Below are 9,304 nucleotides of genomic sequence, written 5' to 3' on the forward strand. Positions count from 1 at the left end.
TATTATATTATTTCAAATTAAAACGACCATTACCCAAACCTTAAAAGATTGTAACCCTGTTTTTATCCTTATTGGCTTCAGGGTGGCAATGTTCTTTAGTCTGTTTGTTCAGCACTTTCTTAAACAGAGTAAATTCATTTACCAGCTTGTGGTTATGGTCCAACAAGGATGAATCCCAATAAGTAGGTAATGGTGACCCCTGAAACTTAATGTAGCACCAAAATCAACGAGTCTGAATTTCCTCTCAACCTCAGCTGCCGGCCTACTGTCAGTCTATTGCAGCCTTTACATCAAAACGACAACTGCTAAACCAGTGGTTCTCAAATGGGGGTTACATGTACTCCTGGGGGTATGTGAGATATTTAAAAAATTCTTATTTAAAATTAGCATCTATTAAAAATCCTTTATAAATAGTTATTCAATCAATATTCAATTACATATAAGTGTAAGTTCATAAACTGAATTGTATACATTCTATATTAAACTAGAACGGGCACTCGGTAGAGCACATACCTTCGCATATCACAAGATTGGGCATTGAATTATGAACATTTTGGCATTAGTTGCATGCCAATTGGATAGAAATTGACCGCGCTATGGTAAAAAGAAGATTATGACCTTTTCATGACCTTGACATTGACCTTTGAACTGATCAATCCCAAAATCTAATCAAATGGTCCCCGGATAATAACCAATCATCCCACCGAATTTCATGCGATTCGGTTTAATACTTTTTGTGTTATGCGAATAACACACATACAAATAAATAAATACACGGTGATCAAAACATAACCTTCCGCATTTTCAATACGAAGGTAACCAGACAATGATGACTGCAGCTCTGTGTATTACTCTTTCACTCTCAGGTGGTTTATGCTATAAAACATTTTCACACGAAGTACATCATTGAAAAAAGGTTGAGAACCATGTGCTAAACATCCACATGTAAAACTATTAGGCCTATTAGACTGATCAGGTAGATGCAGTGTATACGTACTCGATTTTGGTCTTTGTCTTCTGGGTGATGAATGCGTTGGTGCCTTTAATCCATTTCACAGGTTTACCAGTAAACATTCAAAATGTGCCCCAGTTTATTTCATGTGGCAGTGCAAATAATATATGAAAGCAGGAAGGGTCATAACATCACTAACCTCACATTGGGGCTAAGCCTGTAGTATTCTATGAATTTGATTGCAATAGAGTTATTTTTTTTTATTTGCACCAGCTGACAGGAAGTAAACATGGACCTTAGCTGTTACCTATATGCAAGTCTATTGAAACGATCTATTCATTAGTGGTGCTTTGCGATGGGGATTTGGAAATGCCGCATGAAAGATCAAATAAAAATAACTGGGAACTTTTCATACAGTACATATCTTTTGCTTAAATCTTGCCATTCAGTTTATTTTGTATCGCCCCAAATCACAAATTTGCCTCAGAGGGCTTTACAATCTGTACACATACGACATCCCTGACCTTTGACCTCACATTGGATCAGGAAAAACTCCCTAAAAAATAGAGAAAAAAAACTTTCACAGGGAAAAAGAGGTAAGAACCCTTCAGGAGAGCAACAGAGGAGGATCCCTCTCCAGGATGAACAAGAGATGTCATCTGACCAGAAAGAAGCATTACAGAGTTACAACACATTCAATCAATATGACAGAAAAGAGCCGAGACGTTGTTATTTGTATTAGCCTTTAGTTATCAAGCTCCTCTTTTATGGAACCAGCTTCCAATTTCAGTCCGGGAGGCAGACACAGTCACCTCGTTTAAGAGTAGACTTAAGACCTTCCTCTTTGACAGAGCTTATAGTTAGGGCTGAATCAGGTTTGCCCTGGTCCAGCCCCTTGATATGCTGCTATAGGCTTATAGCTGCCGGGGGACGTTTTAGGATGCACTGAGTACCTATCTCCTCTTTTTTCTCTCCTTAAGGATGAATTTTCATCTCTCAATCACACGTTACTAACTCTGCTTTCTCCCCGGAAGTCCTTTTGACTTTACGTCTCATGGGGTCATCGGACCCTATGAGACGGCATAGATCCTATCTGCCTGATGGATCGTCTGGGTCGTGGAATTCCTGCTCATGACTACGCCACTGTCCTGTTGAGACTCCGCCACTCCTCCTCCCCACCGCCATCTGCCTGATGGATCGTGGAGGTCTCCATCGTGGAATATGCCTACTATGAACTATTCATACACTCTGTCATATTCATTGAATGTATTTTAACTCTAAATCTGTCCTTCTGTACACATTACATCTATTGCATCTGTCCATCCTAGGAGAGGGATCCTCCTCTGTTGCTCTCCTCCAGGTTTCTTCCCTTTTTTTCCCCCTGAAGGGTTATTTGGGAGTTTTTCCTGGTCCGATGTGAGGTTTTGGGGCAGGGATGTCTATGTGTACAGATTGTAAAGCACTCCGAGACAAATTTGTAATTTGTGAAATTGGGCTATACAAATAAACTGAATTGAATTGAATTAGTTACAGCTGCTACGATCTCCAGGTGTGTTAACCTGTATGCTGACATTAGCGCTCAAATAACAATCCACACAATAATGCGAACTCGAAAACTATAGTCTATATTTTTCACTCATTTTCAGTTGCATGCATGTTCGCCCAACACTTAACCCACTTATGAGGTAACAGTAGGGATGGATACAAAATGTATATCTTAGGAGAGCATGTGTTTCATTTGACACAAAGTAAATATGAAACCTCAAATCTGCAAAGACTTGTATGTCAATACTACATATTTTTTGTCAACCAAAACCAGAGAGACAATAGGCATCTACTGCTTATTAACTTGGATCTTGCAATGTACCAAATCAGTATAGGTTGTTAAAATATGAGTTGAAGCTCGAGAAATAACTTCCTCCATAAAACGTCTGCAACTTGTAACGACTAAAGAAACCCCGATTTAGTATTTTGCTGACACAGATGATCACAAGCTGTCTGCTTCCCTGCTTGGGAATGGAGTTGTTTCATCTACACAAATATTGATGCCGATGTCTGAGACGACAGAAAGAGCATCGATGCATCCCCAGTTTTTCACCTCAAAGAGGACTTTGAGAAGAATGCAAAACAGGAGGTTTGGATTCCCCTCAGTAAAACCTGCCAAGAAGTAGCTTCTGTCTGCAGGGAAGGACAAGAGGGGCCCTGGGTGGAATGAAGATAGATAGCTGATAGTTCAGTTAGTCACAGGAAGAGGGTTATATGTCACAGAGGGTTGCAGAATTTAATTTTTTCAGTAATGCAGAGAGCTTATATTCCAGTGCGGGGCCAAACAATGCTGTATAGGGGCGCAGTGGTTAGTCTCCTCTCCGTCTCACTCTTCTACGTTGACCTGTTGCCGCTTTTATACTTTGTATTGTGGAAGAGATATTTAAATTAAAGAGATAATGGCAATTCGGTGTATAAAAACATGGCCACGGCTAGCTCCAATTTTGGCCTGCAGTGGAACTTTTTTGTTGTTGTTTTTTTTTGCCTTTCTCCCCTCAGTCCAGCCTCGGGCTGGTTATCCTCTCGAGAGTTTTTTTTCAGAACACCACTTCAAAGACAGATCCTCCCCTCCTCCCGTATAGCCTCTCTCCCCTCCTCTGCTATAAACACGAGAACTTAAGGAATTAATTAGACGCCGGATCAAACGCGGGTTTGTAAATTCAGCTCGCGGAAGACACCGAGAGGAGCGTCATCACACGTCGAGCATCCCTTCGCCGCGCGGGGTGTCTTTGAAACGTAGACGTGGAAGGCTGTAATTCACTTCGCATCCAGCAGGACAGTTTACACTGGCGACCTCTTGACCCCTCTCTTCCCTCAGGAAAACAGATGTTGCAGGCGTTGCTCCTCACACTGAAGGAGAGCATCACAGCTCTGTAAACATGCAAAGAAAATGTCTCTGATACGGCAACTGCTCCTTAAAGGCCTCGATCTTTAAAAGAGAGTTTTGATCTTTATGGCATTTTCTTAAAATCTGTAAAAACATCACACAATCCTGTTGATGTTCAAGGTGAAGAGGTGGACTTTGTTGGTGTTACTTGAGCTCCATCCGACCTCCCCCGGTGTAACCAATATTATATCTTTATTTATGGGTAGAGTAGCTGATTGCAGCCTGCGCTGTGCATGCTGATCATCCAGCTGCACTTGCATTATTACTCCTCGTGTCGATAAAGAGAGTTGATTCATGGCTGCTAATATGAGAGGCGAGCTCTCTACAACAAGCTACAGATCGATGGAATGGGAAAATCTATGTGACTTTACGTTTATCCATGAATTTAAGTATTTCTTATTTTTTAATGCCATGCCGAGATGGGCACGATGTGTTGTTATTGACTGGAGGACAAGCAACATGTCAGAGCTTGTAGATTTGTTCTGATGAACAGGACTACATGGTTTAGTCCGATGACTGTGGACACAGTGTTATTGATTTGAATAAGTGGGCTGAATATATGTGGAATGTTGGATATTGGTTCTTCAGTATATCTGAAGTGATGTTTACTCACAGTCGAGTTTTAGGGATAATCAATAATGACAAAATAACAATCCTGCTAGTTGTAAAAAATAAATAAATCTTGTAACAGTTTAGCTCCACGCCTTCCTTTTTGTAATAGTTGTTTTCATCCTGTCACACCATCTCGTCAGTCCAACTCCCTTCACCTGCCTCTGATCACCTCGTTAGTCCCTCATTCCCTTCACCTGGTCCTCACGCCCTTCTCACCTGCAGCCCATCCCCTCATTAGTCCCTCACTATTTAGCTCCCTCACTTCCACTTGTCCTCTGCCAGATTGTCTTGTGTTTTTGTGCCAAGTTCTCCAGCGTTATTAGAGTATATTCCTGACCTGCCTGCCCTGACCTCTGATTCTCGGCCCCGCCCCTTTTTGGACTTGTTTGCGTCTTCGACTGATCTCCCGGTTTTGACCCAGCCTGTTTCCAACCAGAGACAGTAATCTGAGTCGTGCTATTGGGTCCACTCTAATCGCGTCATGACAAATCTGGTGTGTTAAATAATTTAATTCCTATTAAATTTCAGTCTGTCTTGTCATTCGTCTCGCTACATTGTTGCAACACACTTAGCAAAGCAGCGTAATGTATTGGTGCACTTTCTGTGTGTTGATTGATCTCAGTCCAATGATGCTGAGTGCAAATGCCTTTTTAATCAATGAGACATTTTCAGCGACACAAATTCTTCATTTGACAGATGATGAAAAACATATTTGACGAGGAGCTGAGAGATCATAACGCGGCCGCGAGGCAGGAGTGGGAGTAAGTCATGTTTAGAAGTGCAATCCCTTTCGTTACCTATTCGAGCCTATTGACCTCTTCCTCGTTCTTTTTCTGTCTCTCGTACACACACACACCAACCGTCCAGCCTCCCACTGTCAGGCGAGGGAGCCGGCATAACCAGCCTCTATAGCATCATCTCACTATCTGCTGATCAAAGAGACGCTAAACAGACAGAAAGTACGGCGGGTGACTGGAACCTGCACGGCAACACAATTAGCAAGCGCCACTTTTTAATATTGATTTAATTTCCTCTCTCAATCCCCCTTTTTTTCACACACAAATACAGGAATGCATATATGTGCATAGAGAATTGGAAAATAAAAACACAAAGCATGCAAATATGTCAGCCTATTTTCCTCTTTCTGTCTCTTGTTCACTCTTTTACACACACACACACACACACACACATGTGAGAGGAAGATGAACTGAGGTTTCACCTGAGAGGGACTGTTCACGATGGCTTCCACTGATCTCTAAGTTGCTCAATTAAAGTTAGTGAAGAGCCCGAACAGGGGGAGGAAGATCAAAGGGATAATAGAGAACATCCTGGCAGGAGGAAGAGAAAGAGAAATGTGTGAGAGAAAGTACATGGAGAGATAAAGACAGTGAAAGAGACAGATAGTAAGAGAGACAGAATGTGTACAGAAAGAGAGAGAGAGAGAGAGACAGATGGCAGCCCTGATACTTTCACAGGTTTCTGTGGTGAATAATTGTCTCTGATGGGAGTCATTTGCTGAAGTCATTTTGATTGTTTAACCCTGTAAGCTGGAGAGCAGCAGCAGGATCCAACGCCTCGGGTGTAACTCTGGAACTCTTCCACACCTACTGGTGGAAACACAGGGCAAACAAACAAATCCACATTTTGAGATTGGTGAGCGACTGTGTGTGTGTTGTGTGCGTTTGGCAGAGAGAGAGAGAGAGACACAAGGTAACTCAAGTTGCCACCATTATAAATGATTCATTAATACATTAAATCAATATGTGGCTTCTCCCATACAATGTTTAATAATTAAAGCAAGAAGCGAGAACACATTCATTCTTCAGAAGTGATAAAACACACGAGCATGCGCTCATTTCAAGCCCACAGTCCGACCAATAGCTTACGGTGGCTAATGTTAGCCACCGTTAGCTAACGTTAGCTAACTTTAGCTAACTTTAAATAAATATGGCTGTGTAACTGACAATACTGAGTTGATTTTGAGACTCTTTTCAACTTTTGTTTAAACTACATTTTACCAATCAACATTGTTACATAAATGCCAGCAGACTTTACATTATCACATTTTACGTATAAATCTGCAGTTTTTTCCCCATCTAGCGACTTGCTATAGCTAAAAAGAAAGACCGACAAACCGGCATTCACAGTGGCAAGAGAAAGGCTGTCAAAGCTGTTAATGAAACATTTATCAGCGAACAGTCATTTGAAACCTAATTATTAATAATTAATTATTGAAGAGCATTTTTTCCAACATGTTTTTTAACACTAAAGGCGATGCCAGGACATTTCTGGGAGTCGTGCCAGGTTGGGGGTGAGCCACAAATCTAATGGGCAATGTGTGTGTTGAGGAAGTGGATGTGGATCCTCTCATGTAAAAGGATCACAGTGGACATGAAGCGGCTCTGGCTCACTTCACTGCTTATTCAAGTGTGCCCTCCAATGGAGGAAAACAGGTCATGTTGACACAACACACTCCTGTGCTGGATGTTTAAGTGCTACTTGGTTTTGTTTTTTTCGCCACCTGTGTTAGGGCTTTGATAAAAATGTTATTTCTCACTGTGAGATGTCAAAGTCAGTGAGCTGAGTGCATTTTGTACATCGTGTTTATTCATTAACCCACGTTGTCTTTAGCCATTTTCTCATGTATTTGTCCTACTGTATTCTATGAAGTCATGTTGTTGTTATACGTGTGTGGACTGTGCTACGGCCTCTTGGCCAGGTCATCAATGTCAATGAGAATTGATTCTCAATTGATTTGACCTGGTTAAATAAAGCTCATAATAATTCACAGTTAAACTCCATTAAGTCTAAATTAATAAAACAAAATACTCAATGGCACAAACGGTGAATAAGTCAAATATCAGATACATTCTGAGTTACCGTAGAGCCCAGAAAACTTTTTGCTAATGTAATTATTTTACTTTAAGTGTTATTTCTGATAATCCAGAAACAATCAGAACAAGTGCAGACTTCACTCGTAGCATATGTTCATCACTGACATGATAATGCAGTTTTTTGGAAAGGTCGCTGAATGATTGCGGGGTTTCCAAATGCTAATTCGGTATCTGATTGGAAAAGTGCAGTAATGTGATGATAATAATATGCAGATGAGTCCTCATCAGTGCTGTCTATCCATTAATGAGATGATTTTTGAATGTACCATATGGGTGTGTGTGTGTGTGTGTCCGTCCATTTAGGCAAGGCTGCATGCTTATACAGAAAGTGTGTGTGTGTGTGTGTGTGTGTGTGTGTGTATGTTTGAGTGCACATTCATTTTCATCAGAATATTTAGCATATTAATGTTCAATCAATCTACCACTTCACTTAATGCAAAGTTTGATTAGGACAAGCCATAGTTTGAAAAAAATTAAATAGAGAGGAAGCAACTGAACTATGATTATATAATAACCAGCTTACGTGACCGGTCCATCTTCTTTTAGGAAAGTTATACAGCGAGAGAAACTTTGAAGCATGTTTTTAGGACGGGATGTGATGCAGGTCAGCGTTAAATACTGCATAAAGTGTTTTGGATGATCTCTTTTATTAATGTTGGTGTGTGTTAAAGTCGGTATCTGTCAGTATTTAAAAATCCGCCCTCCCCTCCGGCTCAAATAAATACATCCACACCTCCTGAAACCTGTGGGAAGGTGCCGGATTTTTAATGAATGCAGCCCAAGGCACACTTTGTCCTGCTGTGTCCTGTGTGTGTGACTGTCTGTCTGTCTGTCTGTGTGTCTGTCTGTCTGTGTGTGTGTGTGTGTGTGTGTCTGTGTGTGACTGTCTGTCTGTGTGTGTGTGTCTGTGTGTGACTGTCTGTGTGTGTGTGTGTGTGTGACTGTCTGTCTGTCTGTCTGTTTGTGTGTGTGTGTCTGTGACTGTCTGTCTGTGTGTGTGTGTGTGTGTGACTGTCTGTCTGTGTGTGTGTGTCTGTCTGTCTGTTTGTGTGTGTGTGTGTCTGTGACTGTCTGTCTGTGTGTGTGTGTGTGTGTGACTGTCTGTCTGTGTGTGTGTGTCTGTCTGTCTGTGTGTGCATGTATGTGTGTGTGTGTGTGTGTGCGCGCGTGCATATGTGTGTGTGTCTGTCGATGTATGTGTGTGTGTGTGTGCCTGCATGCATGCATGTGTGCGTGTGTGTGTGCGTGCGTGTCGGCCTGTGAGGTCCTTGAGTCCCGGTCCACCGGTGGGTGTAACAAAGCAGCGTGTCTGACCTGGGAATGAGAACAGGCTGCACAGCCAGCGTATCGCTCTGGTTTCACACACACACGAGGAAACACAGACAGAGGGAGAACGCTCGGGAGAGACCAACACCGCCACACAGGGTGATGATTGACAGGTCATATATTTCAGTCTTATATGGATAGTATTGCAATGTAATCATTACAACTACATTTATCATCATGAATTCAAAGCAGCGATAGAAAGTAACTAAGTAGACTTACTCAAGACCTGTACTTGAATTGATAATACAACATTAAAATGTAAAACATAATGTGTGTGCACCTGATCAATGTAGCAGGGCTGCATTCAGGACCCTGAGCTGCGGGGAAGCAGCGGAGGAATGATTCCTGTCGAGCTCCCCGAGTCGTCCGTGACGGTTCACACGTATCCGACCGAGCCACACTCTCACTTCCCTGTGATCGAAGTGAAGTTTAGTGTGTAGTTCTGAACATTAATCACGTCACAACAACGGATAGGTTGTTTTGTGAGTGTTCTTTAACGCCATCAAATCCCCGAATCCTGACACCGAATAGAGAATTGTGTTGCGTCATCTCAAAAACACCAACACCACAAAGACACACACGCTGTCA

The sequence above is a fragment of the Pseudoliparis swirei genome, chromosome 4, assembly GCF_029220125.1.
Source record: "Pseudoliparis swirei isolate HS2019 ecotype Mariana Trench chromosome 4, NWPU_hadal_v1, whole genome shotgun sequence".
In the NCBI taxonomy this organism is placed as follows: domain Eukaryota; kingdom Metazoa; phylum Chordata; class Actinopteri; order Perciformes; family Liparidae; genus Pseudoliparis; species Pseudoliparis swirei.